Here is a 24,624-nt window from a genome sequence, read left to right on the forward strand (position 1 = left end):
CCCTAATTGTACATTTTTAAATTACCTGTCTCCTCACTAAGCACGTTCCATGAAGACAGATACTTTTCTTTGTTTTGTTCATTGCTATGGCCTAGGATAGTGTTTGACTCACGATAGGTAATGAAAACTTATTAATTGTATTAACTCTCTAGTTAAGCATTTTATTGATCTATTAATATTCACACTTATGGTCAGAATATAGTACCTGTTTAGTCTCACCTAAATGTGATTCAGTGCAATTCAAACATCTTGATTTTCCTGAGTTTCCTAATATTAGTAGTTTCCAAATGTACAAGGTTTAGATTGTTGTCAAATTCAGATAAACATATATACAAATCATTTGCAACTTCTTAACATATAAACTATGGGTGTAAAATTTTATTATCAATAAATAGCTTTCCATATATCTAAATATGATACTATTTTTACTGATGATGAGCACGGTGGATTTTGCAATTCCTTGCACAGATTTCCCTTCAATAAGGGACTTGTGGCCACAGCTGTTGAAAGTACTAATGGCTCTCAGAGATCTTCAGAGATTGCCTCAACTTGGCTCAAGGTTGCACTGCCTGCTGGGCTGACCCAACTCTATAAGTGAATGGGAAGTACAAAGTCCTGATCACAGTGATTGGATCATAAACTCAGGACAACTCTGAAGAGACATTTTTATCCCAAGGTTCTCAGCAGGATTAGCAAGACTGCTGTTGAGCTTGTAGCACAGCTCATCTTTTGCCCAATTGTGTTTTCTTCCTCTCTATTCCATAGGTGTCAATCCCAAATACCCTCATTAATAAGCAACCTTCAGATCCAATTCAGTTTTAGAGTCACCTTCCTGGGTAACCAAGCAAACAACACTAATTTGATAAAGCAGTTATTAGGATTGTGTTTTGGATCTGGATCACTCAGCTCTTGACTGTCATCGACTCATCACTGATGGTAGCTGAGCACACACAGTGCCTAGCATAAAGCGGCAAACCAATTGTTAAAACTAGCAGTTATGTTGAATTAGGTTGACTTACAGATGAATTAGATGACTTACAGATGAAAGAGAGAGTATTAACTGATGCATTTTAAAACTGTGGGAAATAGTAATCATAAAGATAATGACTTCATTGTCTATTTCTGTGTTCAGGAAAGTCTGGAAAAGATTGAAAGATGTTTGAGTGATTAATTTCCAATCATTGAGTGAGGAAAGTATGGAAACCAGAGGGTCTCCTTGGTAAAACTTAGCAGGGAGTACAAGCATCTCTGCTATGGCAAGTTCAGGACCTTAGCAAAGAATGGAGCCTCATGGGATAGCCTGATTTGTGTTAACATTCCAAAAATGAGAATTGAAGATTTTCCTGAACCCTCTGAATCTTCATAAATGATTCATCTCTTCCTATTACTGCTAAAACCATACCCCCTTGCTTGGAGATGATGCAGAAACTTCATCTTAATAAGACAGCATGTGCTGTTCTGAAGATTTTTGTTCCCAAAGAGGAAACAATTCTGAGAAGGTCCACAGCAAGAGTCCTATTGGATTATAATCTTTAACTGCTGCTTTAGATAAATAACTGAACATACTGTGCCAAGGGACTAGTGAGCAAAAAGGAATCCGTTTTGTGGAATAGGTAATTGACTACACTGCTGTTATCCAATGGGATGAGATACAAGTATTTTTAAACACCTGTCAAAAATGCCTTGCCCAACTGTAACAATAAAGACAAGAATAGGAACTCTGACCAGAGAAGGACATGAAAAGCAGTGTTTAGACTCCATGGGTCAAATGACAAGGTAAACTACCAAGACCAGTAGGGTGGCTAGACAAGGGTGAGAAGAATCTAAAATATATAATAGTGGTGAGAAGCAATGAAGATTAGCAGCATTCCAAGACCAGCTGCTACACTGGTCAATGCAGAATAATATTCCTTGAATCCTCCCCTTCTAAATCCACCCAAAAGTAGAGGTCAACTGTAATCCTGAAGAAGTTGCTCCCAGAGTGAAGAAGTGGATCAGAGTGCTGCCCAGCATGACCCATGGTGGACACTGTAATGGGCTTTCCAGATCTCCCTTCAACAAACTTATTGTCCCATTGCTGAGTGTGCTATCAGAAGACAATCTTCAACTCTAATCCTTTTCAGGGACTTCTTCAACATTAGAGAGCTGTCTGGCCATTGCTGTGCCCCTCCTGTGGCCCAATTTAATATTAATTGTTATCGGAATATAAAGTTTGGGCCATCCAGCCCAATATTAGAACAACTCTGAAGAGATACTTAAGCTCAAGAACTTTCCATGGAGTTAGCTGAGCTGTTTTTTCTGCAAAATGGCTGACTTCTCTTTCTCCCTCCCCTCTGCTCAATCCTGCTTCCTTCCCCACTTGTCTTATCAGGTCTCGATTCCAAGAACATTTCTTAATAAACTTACTGCAACTAAACTCCATCTCAAAAATGCATTCTAGCCTCTCAATTCTAAGTTTCATCCAGAGCACCTAACCAATGGCAGCATTCTTAACTAGAAAACTTTCTAATTGTTTTGGTAAACCTTGACTAATTCTTAGGATTTGTTATTATCCAGTCAACTTTTATTGTCTTGTTCTTTGTGCCTTGCTATCTTGTTTATTCATCACAGCATATTAGAATTTCTATAGAGAACCTATAGAGTTTCTATAAGTTTCACACATAAACCTTTAAGAACTCTTCTGACTATACTTGATCACATGAGCATTATTTTGATCCAATACCCTATTTACTTCATTACTGATTACTTCTCACCAAGTCACTATTCTTTAGCTGATGTTCTTTGGTTACATTGTATCTGTTTATCTCACCAATTCTTTTGGTACTTATCTTTTGTTCATAAAAATTAGTTATTACCTCCATCCTCTCCATTTTAAAAATGAGGAAGCTCAGACAAGAGAAAAAAAGGTGCCTAGCCATATCAGTGATATTGCTTTTCTGTTTTAGATTTCATCTCATACCTGAGTTTTCATTGCATGTTATTTTCCTATAGACATTACTGATTATGAGATTTTTATCTTTTTCTGTCCTTTATGTCTCATATATGTGTTGCCCATTAGATTTCTTTGTGTTTTTCATCTCATCAAACACACTACAAAATAATGCATCTTGAGATTAGATAATTCAGAATGTGAAATAACCCAAAAATAGTAGCTATGTGCTTTTGGGCAAGGTGTTTAATGTCCCTAATGTTGTAAAATAGTGAAATCTTTTCTTAGGATATGGATTAGATGTGGACAACTCAATATTTAGATACCGCTGAACACTGGATAAATTAGGACAGGATGGCTGGAGTGACTATGGAAGCTGTACATTAAGGTTTAGTATCTTAAGTTAAATATATTTGTTAAGATGATTAAACACAAATCAGGGATGCCTGGGTGGTGCGGTCGGCTAAGCGTCTGCCTTTGGCTCAGGTCATGATCCCAGGGTCCTGGGATAGAGTCCTGAGTCCCGCATAGGGCTCCTGGCTCAGTGGGGAGTCTGCTTTTCCCTCTGCCTGCCACTTTCTCTGCTTGTGCTCTTTCTCCCTCTGACAAATAAATAAAATCTTTTAAAAAATAAAAAATAAACACAAATCAAAAGATTTAATATTTGGTTTGATATTAATAGAGGCACTAAGCTATGATATCTTCCTATAGTAATATTATAACATTTTCTAATTTGTTATTTCCCCCCATTAATTCACCCTTTATCTGCATAAAAACTTATTCTCTTTATTCTCTTTCTTGGTCAAAATACCTCAATTCCTATTTATTTAATTTATTGGATTAATACATTCTCTACTTTTCTTTCTGTGATGACAGATAAAATTTATTTGTTATTTGAATCTGAGCTCTTTAATTACTTGTATGTTTCATTTGCTGATTTTTTGAATAAGAAATTCTTGGTTTTGTTCTCAATTTTGCAAATATAGAGACTTGTGTCAATGTTCATATAATTATTGATTGAAGAGGACAATCTTCAGCCAATGTAGAGTGTTTAATAGATATATTACTACTTTAAATGAATATATTAACATAAATAATGAAATGGAATACCCAAGATTTTAAAATACTCAATTAAAAGTCTATAAGCAGCTCTAGCTGTACATATCTAATAAAATTATAGTAGGAACCAAAGTAGCTATATTCCATATAAATGTAACTTAGCAAGACAATAAAGTCATTTATTTGTGCTAAAATCATTTCAGATGATAGGGAAAACTATGTGAAAGCAGTATATTAAAACTGTGTCCCAAAAGTGCTATTTAACAATGACCTGAACACATTGAATATAGGGGAAGAAAGCTTAAGGAATTTCAAAAACAGGCACACCGAATATTGTGTGGTCATTAATACTTTCTATAATAAATGCATTTAACAGAACTTAACCAAATAAAATAAATTTACATCTTAAGACTGAACGTCTAGCTTAAATACCGTATCATATTATATTCACAAGTATTACATAATTTATATAAGAAAAAGACAAGGTGTATATTATTGAAAACATATTTCATTAGTATCAGGCTTTTTTAAATTTCAGCCTAATGATGTTGAGAGAAAAAATAATATGAAAATTAAAAAAAAAAACAAAGACTAGCTTTTTTTGTGATTAATATGATAAGTTTGCCATAGGGGCATATGAACAAAATATGTAAAAGTCCTCAGAAAGGAGACTTTCCACTATATCAATCATTATTACCCATTTATTCATATTAACTTCATTTGTTGATTTGTAAGCACCTCCCAAGTGCAGGTGCATCAGGCAGTATAACACAAGTTACACTGCAATAACAAAGTATCCAAAAATCTCCCTAGCTGAATAAAACTAAGGTTTATATATTTAGTTAGTAAAACTAAATTTATATCTCCTCTGTGAGTTGGCAGGAGGATTTTGCTCATAAAAGTCAGCCAAGAATTTAAAGCATGCCAAGATTTCCTATAATCAGCCCTGATTTAAAAAGAGTTCTGAAGCATATAACTATCAGTTAAGCATAATTTCTCCAGTGAGTCACTGACACTGATGGTAAGGGGGGCCACTCCAGCTTTTACTCCTTGTATTCTGGATCCATAGTTTTTCCTATTGGAAACACATTATCATAAAGGTATCTTTGATTCAGTACATATACTGTACTACATCCTGGAAGATGGCACCTCACTCTTGCAGAATGCCTCCAAGTTGGCACATCAGCTTTATCTCCCTTAAGCCATCCCAGCACTCTTTTGGAAAGTTGCTTCCAGACAGTACAATATATAAAATATAGGACGCCTGGTCAACTTCCATATTAATTATTCCTAAATTGATCTAATTGTTAAATGCAATCCTAATCAATACCCAAGCCACAAATGGGACTAAATATTTACCAAACATATGTCATATAAATACTTGTACTCAGAATATATAAACAGCCATTAAAATTCAATATTAAGAAGACAAACAACTCCACAAAATATGCAATATGTTTGAATAGACACTTTGTAAAGAATGTCTAAGAATGGTCAATAAGAACATGAAAAGGTGACCAACATCCTTAGTCACTTAGAAATGCTACTTATATCCATGATACGATATCAATTTACAATCACTGGAAAGGTTACAATAAAAATGACTTAATATCAAATGTTGGCCAAGAGGCAGAGCAATTAGAACTCTGACACAGTGCTGGAAATGCAAACTTTGTAGTCTCTTTGAAAAACAGTTGAGACTTTTTAATGATAGAGAACAAACTGAGGGTTACTGGGGGGGAGATGAGTGGGAGATGGGCTAAGTGGGTGATGGGCATTAAGGATGGCACTTGTTGTGATGAGCAAGTGATGAATCACTAAATTCTACTCCTAAAACCAATACTACACTATATATTAGCTAACTTGAATTTAAATTTAAAAAAAAAAGAAAAAATGGGGTGCCTGGGTGGCTCTGTCAGTTAAGCATCTTCCTTTGGCTCAGGTCATGATCTCAGGATCCTTGGATCAAGCTCCCTGTCTTCGGAGTGGGCAGCCTGCTTCTCCCTCTCCCCCACCACCCTCCACTCATGTTTTCTCTCTCTCTCTCAAATAAATAAATAAAATCTTTAAAAAAAAAGAAAAACAGTTGAGTCATTTCTTATAAATATGCACTTTGATATATGACCCAAATATCCCACTCCTATCTATTTACCCAAGAAAAAAAATGAGCATATGTGAGCCCAAAAAGACTCCTACATGAATATTCACAGTACAATGATTTATAATATCATCAAGCTGAAAACAATGCCAATGTACATCAACAGGAGAATAGATAATCAAATTGCAGTGTACTCATACAATGAGAAAGATGAAAGATGATTACAGCATTCTTCAATATAGAAAAATAGTAAAAACAACTCAGTGTGTCCCTGAACAATGGAATCTATCACTTGGTGTAGTCATACAAAGAAATTCTACTCAAAAATAAAAAAAGGAAATATAAGCAAATGTATTCACATGAATGAAACTTAAAAGCACAAAGTGAAGAGAAAAGGTTAATTGTAGAAGAATATAACGTTACTATATTGTGTAAAAATTGAAATGACAAAACAATATCTTATGGATTCATATGAATCCATAAGATAATTAAGTAAACTTAAGTTTTCTAAACAAAGCAATAAAATAGTTAATAAAAAATTCAGTAGTTATCCCTGAGGAGAAGGAAAAGAAAGGAGAAGCTAGAGAAAAGAGGCACACATAGTTCTTCAAATATATTTACAAACACCTATTTCTAAAAATATATGGATGTGTGGGTACTTACTTTTATCTTCTTCATTTAAATTGAATGTATGCTTTATATGTACATAATATTGATGTATGCTGATATATATGTGTATATATAGTTTATATATAATTAATATTTAATATATTTCAATTTTTTTAAAGATTACAAGTCAAAAATGAGGCTTATACTTGGCTAGAAAGAGGCTGAGCTGTGTTTTACAATGGATTTCTCTAATCCCAAAGTCCATGTTTTAAACCATTATCTTATACAGCCTTCAAAAAATAATTTCAGAATAACTGTCATTTCAGAGCCACTGTGGGAAAAAGGGAAAGGAATCACTGTTGAACTCTTAGTTAGAAAGAGAGCTCCAACCTAATTTTCATCAGTTAGGAGAGCAATTTACATTTACAGTTTCCAAGTGAAATAGGTGGAAGGGAATAGGAAATAATGATGAAAGAGGGGAAGGCCAACAAGGTTAAATGAAACTTCCTTGAAATTTATGTGGAGAAGGTAAAAAATAATCCTTCAATTTAATACCTGAATACAGCAAGTGACTTCTTTTACCAAGCAAATATAAAAAATAATTAAATGTGGGGGATGCAAATAAAATTTTCCTAGTATAGATTAAATTGGTTAATGTAAAATTATTATTTCTTCCTGCTAATTTGTTTTATATTTCTTTTTTTAAATACCACCTATATTCCTTGATCTTGCCTTATTTTTTATTATTCTCAATCAATCTTTTCCATGTTATCTTAGGGGCTCATCCCTCATAAAAAGTATTCAGTAATTTTTTTCATATTAAAATAAATATTATGAAAAATATAAATAAAAATTATCATGCAGGAAATAATTGAAATCCAAGACTCATAGCTAGGGCTGAGTGTCCTACCAACTAGACTAAGCAGTCACTAGACTTCCCTGATTGCTCTCTTGGCTCTGTCATATAAATATATACGAACTTTGGTTTCCCTGATCAATAAATAAAAATACTTAAAAATAAGTTGAACTTTATAGGATTATTGTAAAGATTAAATGAGTTGATGCATATAAAAATCCTACAACAAGGCATGGCACGTATAAAAATTTTGATAAGTATTATTTCTTATTGTCCAATCAACCTCCATATATAGCAGTGTACTATGTGGCATTTTGTATCTTTGGTTCATTTTTGTATTCTATTCCAGGAGAGTCCTAGAACCCAATTACCATGAGAGTGTACAGAAATATGTGATTTCATATGTTCCCAACCCCTATTTCCCTGTTGCTTTCTTACAGAACTCTGAGGGAGAGAAGATTAGGGAGAGAAATTTCTTGACTAAACTGTTTGTCTTTGCATTGGTGCTCTTAAAGCTTCTGATTCACCCCATCAATCGTAAGGGTTCTCCAAGGCTGGCTGTTTTCTCCTTGTCTTTGCTAAATTTCTCCACCTATCCATATATATAAGCCCATCTCTATGTTCAGAAGCTGCTAACATTCTGCTCATACATAAACATCTTATTTTATTCTAAAGTATAATTTTATCAAGTCTCCCTTGCATCTAATTCTCTTCACAAAGTCCACATAATAATATATGAAATTAATTTAGTAATATATTTAGCTATCCTAATATATCCAAAATATCATTTTAACCCATAGTCAATATAAAATTATTGAGATAGATCACATTATTTTTTAAAAGATTTTTATTTATTTATTTGACAGAGAGATAGAGAGCGAGCACAAGTAGGCAGAGGGAGAGGAAGAAGCAGGCTCCCACTGAGCAGGGACCCAGACGTGGGGCTCGATCCCAGGGCCGTGGGATCATGACCTGAGCCAAAGGCAGCCGCTTAACTGACTGAGCCACCCAGGCGCCCCACATTGTTTTTTGTACTAAATCTTTAAATCTGGTATGTACTTTAGAGCATATCTTAAGGTACATGCTAAATTTTCTTTGGTGATACTTAGTCTACATGTATTTTATAAAATTTACTATTGAAAATGTAGATTTACATAACCAAATTGTTGAATAACTAGGTGAAGTATTTGTTTTTTCTAACTTAATTGTAACTGTAAATAAACAAAATTTTAAAATTTAGATATTTAGCTTCACTAGCAACATTTCAAGGGCTCAGTTGCCACATGTGGTTAATGGTTACCACATTAGTAAACACAACTCTAGCTGTTCCCCTTGTCTTGAATTTTCTTTTCACTCTTCTTTTTTCTTTTAAGATTTATTTATTTATTTGAGAGAGAGAGAACAATAGTGGGGGGCAGAGGGAAAGCAAGAGAGAAAGACGTACACTACCCACTAAGCACAGGGCCTGATGCAGGGCTCTATGCAGGGCTCATCTCACAGCCCTGAGTATCAAGAGTTGGTCGCTTCAGGGCCTGAACGACCGAGGCGCCCCTTCAAACTCACTATTCTATCATTCTTGTGTTTTTTAAATCTCTGCCCAAACTTCACCACTTAAATGAGTCTAACTTCTCTACCAAATTTAATTCAGCTCTTTAATGCCCACCCACACTGGCATTCCTCATCTTTCTTATCCTGCTCTACATTTTCTTTTATTCCTTATCAGTTTCATCTCCAAATATTCTATATTGAAAATAATTAATTAATTAATCATGTTTTATAGTCTCCTTGCCTCTTCCTAACATGTAAGCTTTACAAGCATATTAGTCTTTATTTTATTCATTGATTTTTCACAAGCAACTAAAACAGCGTCCAAAAGATAGCAGGTGTTTGTTTAAATATTGTTGAATGAAGGGATATCCCCCCACAAAAAAATGCAAATATTTTGTTAAGTTAACCTATCTCATTTTCACATCTACAGACAAACAAATTAGTTTTGAATGCATACTGATTTGAACTTTACAGTGAAGTGGGACATGAGTTTTCCTCTTTGTACTAAATTATAATAAGAAAGACTAGAAAATCTGACAGAGAAGTGATGAGATTCCAGGTATATTTGTCCCTGTCCTCTCTGTCTTTGTTTCTTCCAGAAGTTGTTAGTTAAAAGTGTTTGGTGTAAACAGGTATGAGAAAAAAAACAGTTGCTTTTCTGAATAGAGTATATCAGAAACTACAATCAGCTACAAAACAGCACCAATTTTGCTACCTCTTACATGTAAATGTCTTAGTACATTAGTGTTAGTCTTACAGTCTTACAAAACCTCTTCTTTTAAAAAATCTTCTCTATTGATTACATAGTAAACACTGCCTTGATATGTGTTTACATCAAGAATTAGCTATTTTATACCATATTACTTCAAGATTTTGATAGAACAAACTCAGGGGGAAAATGCCTACTCTAAATTTGTACAGCAAGCTGATGGCAAAAAATCGAGACTCTCATTCCTTATGTGAATTGGGAACTCCATGTGTTCACTATATTTGCATCATCGATCAAGACATTACTATGCTAACAGAATTCACAGAAGCAACAGATGGGTACTTTTATTTTTATCTAAAAGATCAGCTGATACCTTAATGTCATCTTTTTTTTTAGTACCTTGCATCTCTCACTCTTGCATATTATTGGTACTCCATAAGCCAGGTTTAAACTGGTTTGGAAAATCTCACAAAATCTTCAACCCCAACAATTCTAGAAGATTTCTTCCTCCCTATCAAGTCTGCCTCCAGATCACCGTTAAAATCCTAAAATTGCCATGCCTATTTTAAACTTAGCTTTATTCACTCTTACCACATAGATTAAATTCTGTTCTCGACACTCAGGAGAACGGATTTAAACAAAATCTGTGGCTTCATCAATTTATTGTATCTGTTTTAAATAGATCCAATTAGATTGTATTTGGTTTTCCTTCATTAATTTCCCAAAATGTCTACTGGTAAATTTGACAGTGACAAATAAAAATAAATCTTATATTGTAGGTGACACATGGGCTAGTAATAACCACTAGTTATTAAATTGATCCAAGTGATCAGGCAACATTTTCAGTAAAAAGGCAATCAGAAGAAAACTATTATACTAAAGTATAATACTAAGTTTATTATATTTGCTCTTTACTCTTTAGGAGCCTTCCAGAATTTTAATCATCAACTTGAAATATCATTTGCTGGAAAATCAACTTAAATTAAATTAGAAGATAAAAATTTTCCTGTCAGAAATTGAAACCAATCATCTGCATCTAGCAATCTTTTAGCGTTCAAGTTCTTTGATGAAGAGACTATGATATTCTGTCATCATTCTGACTTTGTGTAGCTGATGACCAGAGATATTGTTACACACAACGATCTTGCTGTAATTATCCACTTGACATCTGACTTTTAGACATTAGCCATCATAACTAAAAGTATTAATTTTGCACTTGGGATATTTATTTTCTCTCTCCTTATGTCATTGGAACCATTTATAGCAACTGAACAATCTTTAAGTATCTGGCAGCAGTTTTAGTAAAAGGAAAAATTTAGTCCATTATAGCTAAACTCAGGCCAACAAAAGACACATTAAGTCATTTATGCAGTTCACACTTTGTTTACACGAATGTTCCTTACCTTTGCAGGCATTTTCTCCTTAGGGAAGTAGCAATTATGGAACTATGCATGCTCTCTTTTTTAAGATTTGCTTTCTTAGGAAAACTAAGGTCAATAGCAGAATGCGTACAGTATTAGTTACTATTAGTATCTAATACCATATAACTGTATGTAGGGCATTTTTATTGTCCCTACTTTCTGTTTTGTAACTTACTTGTATTTTCTTATTAGGAACTGGGTCTTTAGTTGGAGGTATTTTGGGGTTTAGAAAAAGGATAATACAGTATTTTCAACACATTAAGTACTTGAATTGTATGGTATCACTCCAAACATGAACAAGTAGGAGTAAGATTAAGAACTATAAGATCATAAATGACATATTTAATTAGAACACTTTTTTTGTTCTCATCATGAGCTAATAATAGAAAAGCAGGAGTTCCTCCTATAGTTTGAAAGTGATATATTTTTAATACGAAGTATTTTGCAGAGTTTAGAGTGAGTATACAGAGAGAAACTACACACAAGATGTAACTGAAATCAGTATATTTTTACATAAAAGTTTAGATAGAACATTGGGTAAATATACTTAATGAGCTTCTGCATGAATTGAAAATATTTGGATAATATATCTTTAGACATTTTAGACTACAAAAGGCACAAGTGAAAAGCTTAAAGAAGGTGAAGTCATCTTTTAAGACCAATATATTTGAAACAAGGTATATTAGATTCTTTAGATAAGTGTTTTCTAATAGAAATGTAATGTGAGATACATATGTAATTTAAAATTTACAGTAGTCATATTAAAAAAATAAAATGAGTGAATTGCATTTTAATAATATATTTAAAACAATATATCAAAGTATTTTAATATGTAAACAACAGGAATTATTAATGAGATAGTTCACATGCGTTTTTCTCATACTAAATCTTCTAAATAAGTGGATTTTTTATACTTACAGTTCATCTCATTCAGATGCTACATTTTATTCTAAAATAATTTGCTTGCCTTCAGTTTTCATAAATGTTACAGTAGGAAAAAGAGACACACATACCAAAGTTTTTTTCTTTTTCCCAAAGTTTTTTCAAACTTAAAATTTCCCCTAACTGGTCATTTTCATTTAATATTTGATTTGACATTGACACAACTAACTCATTTATCTGAGAATAACATTTCATTTTTTAAGCAAAAATATATCGACTTCAAAATTACATCTAAGTTAAATAAATTACCTAACTCTAGAGTAAACTTAGTACTATTAATGCCAAATTCAAAAGTGTGTTGCATAAATTGGAATGCAGTTTTAAATTTATCAGTATGAAAATGGTTTCAAAAATTTTTCTTAGTTTTTACAGCAATTTACATTATACTGTCAAGAACCAAAATCTCTATATTGATCAATGTAAGAAAATGTTGAAAATCATCATTATTGTTTTCATTATGTTAAAATTCATTTTCAATACAAATCCTGTACCTTTCTATCTAAGTCACAAGCTTTTTTTTCCCCTACTGTAGCTCTAAATTAAAATTTTTCATTTTTAGTACATTATCTGTGAGAGAATATAAACCACAATACCATATTTTGTCTTTGTTTAAATAATTTTTTAATCAAGCATTCTTTTATTTTAAGATAGTTTTGAATTTGAGTTAATAGTAGAGTAAATCTCTGTAAAATCTTCCGGTATACAACCAATAAGCATTGGCAAAGAACTGTCATTAAATTCACTGTCTTCTTTCATCAATCACATAAATTGTGCAGTACTGAATGGTCTTAACAGCTGTATCCATGACATTTTCCAGAATCTGCTTCAAAAAAACTAAGCACAAATATGTTCAATATTTAGCAGAGCGGAGAAAATCAATAAGTGAAAAATCAGTCTTTTGTTGTAAAATTCCAATTAATCCAGATTATTAGTTAACAAAGTTGGAGTATAGATCATTGATATAGCAACTAAGTTTTTTTTTTTTACAACTAGCTGATATTCTGTGATAAATGTAAATAAATAAAAAAAAGTCTGTGCGAGAGTTCAATAATGTTAATGATTTTAATAAAATGCTTATTAGCAAATTTGAGAGCCCTTTGAAACAAAACATACTGAATATGATAATTTTTTAATATCTCTTACATTGCAACACGCACCTAAAGCTAAAGAAAAGTTCTTAACATTTTTCAAAATTTGAATAAATTGATTTTTGATGTGGTTTCAAAGTTCTTCTATGATTTTGAATAATTTTTAAAGATCTTGTATTCTATAACAATTGTTTGGTGGCTTGAATGATGATCTTTAATTTATTCAAGAATCCCAGCTGTTTTATAACTCACCAAACTAATAAGCTCATATTGTTAAAAATGTTTATTTTATTTTATATTTTTTAAATTTTATTTTATTATGTTATGTTAGTAATCATACATCATTAGTTTTTGATGTAGTGATCCACAATTCGTTTTTGTATAAAACCCAGTGCTCCATGCAGTACGTGCCTTCCTTAATACCCATCACCAGGCTAACCCATCCCCCCACCCCCCTCCCCTCTAGAACCCTCAGTTTGTTTCTCAGAGTCCATAGTCTTTCATGGTTCATCTCTCCCTCCGATTTCCCCCCTTCATTTTTCCCTTCCTATTGTCTTTATTTACAGGAAACATCAATTTGTGATGTATTTTTGTATAAGGTCTCTTTATATTGTCCACTTTATTATCTTTAAAACTATTTTTTAAAAGATTTTATTTATTTATTTGACAGAGGGAGACACAGTGAGAGAGGAAACACAAACAGGGGGAGTGGGTGAGGGAGAAACAGGCTTCCCGCTGAGAAGGGACCCCGATGTGGGGCTCAATCCCAGGACCCCCAGATCATGACCCGAGCCGAAGGCAGATGCTTAATGACTGAGTCACCCCTGCACCCCTACAACTTTTATTTTTCACACAAATAAAAACAGCTTTTGTTTTGCTCTGCTATAGAAAATGCGATCTCCATTCAGAGTAACATTTGGTGCATACCTTGTTTCAATAAATTTTTATCTTTAGTGTTCTTGTCATAATTCTAGTTTCTTCATCTCCACTAGATACTGCATTGAAAATATGCCTTTGTTTTAATAAGAATGAAATATTGGGAGCCAGTTTAGTATGGTCTCCCTAGGTCTGAATAGATGGAACACAATTTCAATGTTAATGACTGCAAGTCTGACTGAAAAAGTAAAAGAGGAAGAAAAAAAAACCTTCCCCCTACTACTGAAAACACTAGAATGCCTACTTCAGCCTCCCTTGCAGTACTTGGCCAAGCTGTGGTAAATGGTAAATGTATGTAGGTATACATATATGTATATATGTGTATACCACATATATAATAGAATATTACATGACCATAAAAAGGATGAAATCTTGCCATTTGTAATAACAAGGATGGACCTAGAGGGTATTATGCTAAGTGAAATAAGTCAGACTGAGAAGACAAATACCATATGATTCCATTCCATATGTGGAATTTAAAAAAACAAAACAAATGAAAAAAAAAAAACAACAAAAAGCAGAATTAGACCTATAAATACAGAAAACAAACTGATGGTTGACAGAGAAAAGGGGGGTGGAGGGATGGGCAAAATGGGTGAAGAGTAAGGGACACAAGTTTCCAGTTATGGAATGAATGCAGTCAATGATACTGTAATAGTGTTGTATGGGGATAGTAGCTACACTCGTGATGAGTATAGCATAACATATAGAGATGTCAGAACATCATGTTGTACATCTGAAACGAATGTAACATTGTGTGTCAACTATACTCAAAAACTGTATTAAAAGTTTCAAATGGCTTATTTGCAAAAGTGAGCTAAAATTAATGTAGCCTTCATGTAGGTAAAACTACCATAAAGTATAATGACAAAGATCAAGCCCCAAATGACTTTCACATCAAGTCTACACCAAAGCCTTTCTATTTTTTTTTTTAAGATTTTATTTATTTATTTGACTGTGACAGAGAGACTGAGAGAGATCACGAACAGGGGGGGAAAGGTAGAGGGAGAAGCAGACTCCCCGCTGGGCTGGGAGCCCGATGTGAGACTCGTGATCATGACCTGAGCCGAAGGCAGACGCTTAAACGAGTGAGCCACTCAGGCACCAAAAGCCCTTCTATTTAATGATTCTAATTCATCTTTTAAGATTCCTTAAATTGCCACATATTCGGGTTTTTGAATATGATTGAAGTCATCCCTTCTCTTCTCAATCTTTTGACAGTGGTTAGACAAAGTAATCAGGCAGAGATCAAAATAACCCCTATCTTACTGATAAAGCCACATGGAGCTGAATGTAGCTTGTATTTTAGATTTCCATCCAAGCACAAATTCTAAGAATTCACCTTTGAAATAAATATTCTTAACCACCAAGTTACTGGTATGTTTGGACAAACCACAGGACTCTCATTTGCGGGTAGACTGCTTACCACAGAGAGGTAGTCAAAGGAAGACTGAGAGTGAAGGGAAAGACAAAGGGATGGGGTGGAGGAGGGGTACAGAGAGAAGAGAAAGAAATATATTATACCTACAGTATTTAAAAATATAAAATATATTTATAATATAATATGTTTTTCACATTTAGTGCATTCTTCTCACTGTGGGATTTTTTATCCTTAAAAGTTTGGTGATTTTTCTTTTTCTTTTTTTTTTTATTTAAATTTTTATTGTTATGTTAATCCCCATACATTACATCATTAGTTTTAGATATAGTGTTCCATGATTCATTGTTTGTGCATAACACCCAGTGCTCCATGCAGAACGTGCCCTCCTCAATACCCATCATCAGGCTAACCCATCCTCCCAACCCCCTCCCCTCTAGAACCCTCAGTTTGTTTTTCAGAGTCCATCGTCTCTCATGGTTCTTCTCCCCCTCCGATTTCCCCCCCTTCATTCTTCCCCTCCTGCTACATTCTTCTTCTTCTTTTTTTCTTTCTTAACATATATTACATTATTTGTTTCAGAGGTACAGATCTGAGATTCAACACTCTTGCACAATTCACAGCGCTTACCAGAACACATACCCTCCCCAGTGTCCATCACCCAGTCACCCCATCCCTCCCACCCCACCCCCCACTCCAGCAACCCTCAGTTTGTTTCCTGAGATTAAGAATTCCTCATATCAGCGAGGTCATATGATACATGTCTTTCTCTGTTTGACTTATTTCGCTCAGCATAATACCCTCCAGTTCCATCCACGTCGTTGCAAATGGCAAGATCTTATTCCTTTTGATGGCTGCATAATATTCCATTGTATATATATACCACTTCTTCTTTATCCATTCATCTGTTGATGGACATCTTGGCTCTTTCCACAGTTTGGCTATTGTGGACATTGCTGCTATAAACATCGGGGTGCACATAGCCTTTCAGGTCCCTACTTTTGTATCTTTGGGGTAAATACCCAGGAGTGCAATTGCTGGATCATATGGTAGCTCTATTTTCAACTTTTTGAGGAACCTCCATCTGTTTTCCAGAGTGGCTGCACCAGCTTGCATTCCCACCAACAGTGTAGGGGGGTTCCCCTTTCTCCGCATCCCCGCCAACATCTGTCATTTCCTGACTTGTTAATTTTAGCCATTCTGACTGGTGTGAGGTGGTATCTCATTGAGGTTTTGATTTGGATTTCCCTGATGCCGAGCGATATTGAACACTTTTTCATGTGTCTGTTGGCCATTTGGATGTCTTCTTTGGAAAAATGTCTGTTCATGTCTTCTGCCCATTTCTTGATTGGATTCTCTGTTCTTTTGGTGTTGAGTTTGATGAGTTCTTTGTAGATTTTGGATACTAGCCCTTTATCTGATATGTCATTTGCAAATATCTTCTCCCATTCTGTCAGTTGTCTTTTGGTTTTGTTGACTGTTTCCTTTGCTTTGCAAAAGCTTTTTATCTTGATGAAGTCCCAATAGTTCATTTTTGCCCTTGCTTCCCTTGCCTTTGGTGATGTTTCTAGGAAGAAGTTGCTGCGGCTGAGGTCGAAGAGGTTGCTGCCTGTGTTCTCCTTTAGGATTTTGATGGACTCCCGTCTCACATTGAGGTCTTTCAACCATTTGGAGTCTATTTTTGTGTGTGGTGTAAGGAAATGGTCCAGTTTCATTCTTCTGCATGTGGCTCTCCAATTTTCCCAACACCATTTGTTGAAGAGACTGTCTTTTTTCCATTGGACATTCTTTCCTGCTTTGTCAAAGATTAGTTGACCATAGAGTTGAGGGTCCATTTCTGGGCTCTCTATTCTGTTCCATTGATCTATGTGTCTGTTTTTGTGCCAGTACCATACAGTCTTGATGATGACAGCTTTGTAGTAGAGCTGGAAGTCTGGAATTGTGATGCCGCCAGCTTTGCTTTTCTTTTTCAACATTCCTCTGGCTATGCGGGGTCTTTTCTGGTTCCATACAAATTTTAGGATTATTTGTTCCATTTCTTTGAAGAAAGTGGATGGTATTTTGATGGGGATTGCATTGAATGTGTAGATTGCTCTAGGTAGGATTGACATCTTCACAATATTTGTTCTTCCAATCCATGAGCATGGAACGTTTTTCCATTTCTTTGTGTCTTCCTCAATTTCTTTCATGAGTATTTTATAGTTTTCTGAGTACAGATCCTTTGCCTCTTTGGTTAGATTTATTCCTAGGTATCTTATGGTTTTGGGTGCAATTGTAAATGGGATCGACTCCTTAATTTCTCTTTCTTCTGACTTGTTGTTGGTGTATAGGAATGCCACTGACTTCTGTGCATTGATTTTATATCCTGCCACTTTACTGAATTCCTGTATGAGTTCTAGCAGTTTTGGGGTGGAGTCTTTGGGATTTTCCACATAAAGTATCATATCATCTGCAAAGAGTGAGAGTTTGACTTCTTCTTTGCCAGTTTGGATGCCTTTGATTTCTTTTTGTTGTCTGATTGCTGTGGCTAGGACTTCCAATACTATGTTGAATAGCAGTGGTGATAGTGGACATCCCTGCCGCGTTCCTGACCTTAGGGGGAAAGCTCTCAGTTTTTCCCCATTGAGAATGATATTCGCTGTAGGTTTTTCATAGATGGCTTTTATGATATTGAGGTATGTACCCTCTATCCCTATACTCTGAAGAGTTTTGATCAAGAAAGGATGCTGTACTTTGTCAAATGCTTTTTCTGCATCTGTTGAGAGGATCATATGATTTTTGTTCTTTCTTTTGTTAATGTATTGTATCACGTTGATTGATTTGCGGATGTTGAACCAACCTTGCAGCCCAGGGATAAATCCCACTTGGTCGAGGTGAATAATCCTTTCAATGTACTGTTGGATCCTATTGGCTAGTATTTTGGTGAGAATTTTTGCATCCATATTCATCAGGGATATTGGTCTGTAATTCTCCTTTTTGATGGGGTCTTTGTCTGCTTTGGGATCAAGGTAATGCTGGCCTCATAAAATGAGTTTGGAAGTTTTCCTTCCATTTCTATCTTTTGGAACAGTTTCAGAAGGATAGGTATTAATTCTTCTTGAAATGTTTGGTAGAATTCCCCAGGGAAGCCATCTGGCCCTGGGCTTTTGTGTTTTGGGAGATTTTTGATGACTGTTTCTATTTCCTTAGTGGTTATAGGTCTGTTCAGGTTTTCTATTTCTTCCTGGTTCAGTTTTGGTAGTTGATACATCTCTAGGAATGCATCCATTACTTCCAGGTTATCTAATTTGCTGGCATAGAGTTGCTCATAATATGTTCTTATAATTGTTTGTATTTCTTTGGTGTTGGTTGTGATTTCTCCTCTTTCATTCATGATTTTGTTGATTTGGGTCATTTCTCTTTTCTTCTTGATAAGTCTGGCCAGGGGCTTATCAATCTTGTTAATTCTTTCAAAGAACCAGCTCCTAGTTTCGTTGATCTGTTCTACTGTTCTTTTGGTTTCTATTTCATTGATTTCTGCTCTGATCTTTATTATTTCTCTTCTCCTGCTGGGTTTAGGCTTTATTTGCTGTTCTTTCTCCAGCTCCTTTAGGTGTAGGGTTAGGTTGTGTACTTGAGACCTTTCTTGTTTCTTGAGAAAGGCTTGTATTGCTATATACTTTCCTCTTAGGACTGCCTTTGCTGTATACCAAAGATTTTGAATAGTTGTGTTTTCATTTTCATTGGTTTCCATGAATTCTTTTAATTCTTCTTTAATTTCCTGGTTGACCCATTCATTCTTCAGTAGGATGCTCTTTAGCCTCCATGTGTTTGAGTTCTTTCTGACTTTCCTCTTGTGATTGAGTTCTAGTTTCAAAGCATTGTGGTCTGAAAATAGGCAGGGGATGATCCCAATCTTCTGGTACCGGTTGAGACCTGATTTATGACCTAGGATGTGATCTATTCTGGAGAATGTTCCATGGGCACTAGAGAAGAATGTGTATTCCGTTGCTTTGGGATGGAATGTTCTGAATATGTCTGTGAAGTCCATTTGGTCCAGTGTGTCATTTAAAGTCTTTATTTCCTTGTTGATCTTTTGCTTAGACGATCTGTCCATTTCAGTGAGGGTGGTGTTAAAGTCCCCACTATTATTGTATTGTTGTCGATGTGTTTCTTTGCTTTTGTTATTAATTGCCTTATATAATTGGCTGCTCCCATGTTAGGGGCATAGATATTTACAATTGTTAGATCTTCTTGTTGGATAGACCCTTTAAGTAGGATATAGTGTCCTTCCTCATCTCTTATTACCGTCTGTGGTTTAAAATCTAATTTGTCTGATATAAGGATTGCCACCCCAGCTTTCTTTTGGTGTCCATTAGCATGGTAAATTGTTTTCCACCCCCTCACTTTCAATCTGGGGGTGTCTTTGGGTCTAAAATGAGTCTCTTGCAGACAGCATATCGATGGGTCTTGTTTTTTAATCCAATCTGATAGCCTGTGTCTTTTGATTGGGGCATTTAGCCCATTTACATTCAGGGTAACTATTGAAAGATAGGAATTCAGTGCCATTGTATTGCCTGTAAGGTGACTGTTACTGTATATTGTTTGTGTTCCTTTCTGGTCTATGTTGCTTTTAGGCTCTCTCTTTGCTTAGAGGACCCCTTTCAATATTTCTTGTAGGGCTGGTTTCGTGTTTGCAAATTCCTTTAGTTTTTGTTTGTCCTGGAAGCTTTTTATCTCTCCTTCAATTTTCAATGACAGCCTAGCTGGATATAGTATTCTTGGCTGCATATTTTTCTCATTTAGTGCTCTGAATATGTCCTGCCAGTCCTTTCTGGCCTGCCAGGTCTCTGTGGATAAGTCTGTTGCCAATCTAATGTTTCTACCATTGTAGGTTACATATCTCTTCTCCCGAGCTGCTTTCAGGATTTTCTCTTTGTCTCTGAGACTCGTAAGTTTTACTATTAGATGTCGGGGTGTTGACCTATTTTTATTGATTTTGAGAGGGGTTCTCTGTGCTTCCTGGATTTTGATGCCTGTTTCCTTCCCCAAATTAGGGAAGTTCTCTGCTATAATTTGCTCCATTATACCTTCTGCCCCTCTCTCTCTTTCTTCTTCTTCTGGGATCCCAATTATTCTAATGTTTCGTCTTATGGTATCGTTTATCTCTCAAATTCTGCCCTCGTGATCCAGTAGTTGTTTCTCTCTCGTTTTCTCAGCTTCTTTATTTTCCATCATTTGGTCTTCTATCTCACTGATTCTTTCTTCTGCCTCATTTATCCTAGCAGTTAGTGCCCCCATATTTGATTGCACCTCATTGATAGCCTTTTTGATTTCTACTTGGTTAGATTTTAGTTCTTTTACTTCTCCAGAAAGGGTTTCTCTAATAACTTCCATGTTTTTTTTCAAGCCCAGCTAGTATCTTTAAAGTGATGATTCTGAACTCTAGATCTGACATCGTACTAATGTCCGTATTGAGTAGGTCCCTGGCAGTTGGTACTACCTCTTGTTCTTTTTGTTGAGGTGATTTTTTCCGTCTTGTTATTTTGTGCAGAGGAGAATAGATTAATGAGAGAACAAAATGCTAGCAGGGTAACAACGTCCCCAGAAAATATACTCTAAACAAATCAGAAAAGACCTGAAGCAGTGGGAAAAGAAAGGGAAAGAGAGAAAAGAAAAGGAAAGAGAAAAAGAAAAAAGAAAAAGATAAAGATAAAAACAAACAAAAGCAGAACAAAACAAAACGAAACAAAAACAGAATGTGATCAAATCTTATCAGGCTGGATTATAGATCAGTGCCACACACTAGATTTTGGGTGTATTTTGGTCTGTTAAAAGAAAGTCCCTCCCAAAATTTTAAAGAAAGAAAAACTTATATATGTATAAAAATAAGGGTTGATATGATGAAGGGATGGAATAGGACTGTAAAGATGGAAATTATAAAAAAATTTAAAAAAGGATTTGATAAGTTGTTTGAAAAAAGAAAGAAGAGGATTAAAAAAAAAAAAGAAAGAAAAAAGGGAGAGAATGTGATCAGGCAGGGGAGTAGAAAAAAACCATACACTAGAGATTTAGAGTATATTTTGATCTGTTAGAAGAAACTATCTCAAGATTCTAAAGAGAGAACAACTTGTATATATATGCCAAAAATACGGGTAACTACTATGAAGGGATAGAATATGACTTTAAAAATGAAAAATAAAAATGTTTTTTTTTTTAAAAAGGGATTGATAAGATGTTGGTTGAAAAAGGGAAAAAGAAAAATTCAAAAAAAAAGAAAAAAGGAAAAAAGAAAAAAAGACAGTTAAAAAAAATAATTAACTTTGAAAGACTAAAGAATCATGGTAAAAAAGCCATGAATTCTATGTGCAGTATTCCCCTAGCGCTGGAGTTCTGCCGTTCTCATTGATCGGTAAACTTGGTCTTGGCTGGCTGTTCTCGCTGATCTTCTGGGGGAGGGGCCTGTTGCCGTGGTTCCCAAATGTCTTTGCCGGAGGCAAAATTGCCCCGCCCTTGCCGGTCCGGGCTAAGTAATCTGCTCGGGTTTGCTCTCGGGAGCTTTTGTTCCCTGCAAGCTTTCCGTACAGCTTTGGAGGCGGAGAGTGAAAATGGCGGCCTCCCAGTCTCCGCCCCGGCGGAGCCAGAACTCGGGGTCCTGCTCCTCAGCGAGCCCCCAGAGAAAAGCAGTCAGTCACTCCCGTCTCCCCGGTCTCCGGCCACACTCCGCGCTCACCCAGTCTGTGACCGCACCTTTCTATCTGGCACCCGACCCCGGGTGGAGTCTCCAAACCCAGCAGATCCCCGCGGTGCGCTCCCGCCGCTCCTCCCGGGGGAAGAAGGTGAGTCTCCCCGGATCTGCCGCTTGTTGGGTCCCTGCTGGAGGAGCAGTGGCCCGACTGTGCCACGGATCACGGTTTATGGCAACCCCGAGCTGAGAGCCCGCGCCTGGGCTCCGTCTCTGCAGCCGGCTTCCCTGCTCTGATACCTGGGAGCTCTGCTGCACTCAGGCACCCCCGGTCTTTCTGTGACCCCGCGGGTCCTGAGACCACACTGTCCCGTGAGGGTTCCACCCCCCACTTCGCCACCAGAGTGACGTCCCTCAGCGGAGCGGACTTCTAAAAGTTCCGATTTTGTGCTCCGTGGCTCTATCACTTGCCAGAAGCGGCCATCGGAGGCCCCTCCCCCGCCGTCTATCCTCCCGAGTATCGCCTCGGATTCACTTCTCCGCACGTCCTACCTTCCAGAAAGTGGTCGCTTTTCTGTTCAGAGAGTTGTTGCTATTCTTTTCTTCGATCTCCTGTTGAGTTTGTAGGTGTTCAGAATGGTTTGATCCCTATCCAGCTGAATTCCTGAGAGGAGACGAAATCCACGTCCTACTCCTCCGCCATCTTGCTCCCAGGTTGTTCTTCATATTTACATGTTTGATTCTGCTTTTTGTTTATTTTTTTTAAGATTCCACATATAAGTGAAGTCATATCGTATTTGTCTATCTCAGTCTGACTTATTTCACTCAATATAACACCCTCTGGTATCATCCATGTTGTCACAAATGGCACAATCTCTTCCTTTTTCATGACTGCATGATATTCCATTATATATATCACATCTACCTTATTCATTTGTCTATTGATAGACACAGGTTGCTTCCATATCTTAGCTATTATAAACAATGCTGCAATAAACATAGGGATGCATATATCTTTGGATTAGTGTTTTCATTTTCTTTGGGTAAATATCCAGTGGTGGAATTACTGAATCATATGGTATTTCTATTTTTAATTTTTAAGAAATCTACATAGTGTTTTCCACAGTGCCTGTTCCAATTTACATTCCTGCACACAATATATTAGGGTTCCTTTTTCTCCACATCTTTGCCAACACTTGTTATTTCTAGTCTTTTTGATTTAAGCTGTTCTAACAGGTATAAGGTGATATCCCATTGTGGTTTTGATTTGCAATTTCCTGATGATGAATGAAGTTGAGCATATTTCCATGTGTCTGTTGACCATCTCTATGTCTTCTTTGGAAAAATGTTTATGCATAGAATTAATTTTTAACCTTAAATATGAGCTGAAGTGGTAAAGTAATGTATCCCTTCCAGGTCTTCTCTCTGTCTAATTTCTTTCTCTTCTCTTTCTCCCATATTCCCTGTAAGTTGACTAAAAGACTTTGCTGCTTCCTTTAAACCAAATGTTTAATATGATGGAGCCATGCTATGAAATGATCCTTAGTCCCTTAACCACCCCTTGGAAAAGAAAAACTGAACAGCTTTGGGCTGTGACATGAGCAAGAAATCCAGGGAGATTTTGGAATTGTTCATTAGAGCAGTTAGCTTATACTGACAAAGCATAAGTCCAAAACTTACAACATTGACATAGGATCCTTGTAGAAGGCAGTGCATAAAAAAGATAAATCAGGCTGCAGTGTTCAGAATCCACCTATACATTACCAAAGAATTTGGAAAAAAATCACCCATGGTAACTTGGAAGTTAGTTAGATTACATGACTACTAACTTGTATTTCTAAGGGAATAATTGGGAAAACAAAATTTTAGTAATGTGTGCTGTTTTTATTGATTGTATCTGACAAGGTAAAACCAGAAAGAGATAAGGTCCAGAATGAATTAGCCAGTTCTGCAAGTAGAAATGAAGCACGAAAGCAGGTCTAGAATTTTGCAGTGTCCAAATATTGGATAAACCAAATGTTTCCAGATCCCTGGGAGAGATAAGATAGCAAAAGGCTTTTAGCTACATAGACCTGGTGAAATTTTTCAGCTGATCAAAGTGCGTTAGCTTTCTGGCAAAGAACAGATCAAAGATAGGACCTTTACATTTATTGTTCCATCTGGCCTCAGCCATTAAATATTCTTCCATATAGTCATTAAATGGAAAGAGATACAAGGGAGCCAGAAGCCAAAGAAATAGTGTAATTTTGAAAAACACCTAGCAAAGAATGGTAGATGGAGTTGATGTCACAGGGAAGTGAAACAGAAGCAAAGAGAACTTTTTGAAAAAAATTGATTGCAGAGAAATTGCAAGCCCAGACTAAAAAGCATGAAATTCAGCAAGCCTT

Source organism: Phoca vitulina, unplaced genomic scaffold (genome assembly GCF_004348235.1).
Source record: "Phoca vitulina isolate PV1807 unplaced genomic scaffold, GSC_HSeal_1.0 scaffold67, whole genome shotgun sequence".
NCBI lineage: Eukaryota > Metazoa > Chordata > Mammalia > Carnivora > Phocidae > Phoca > Phoca vitulina.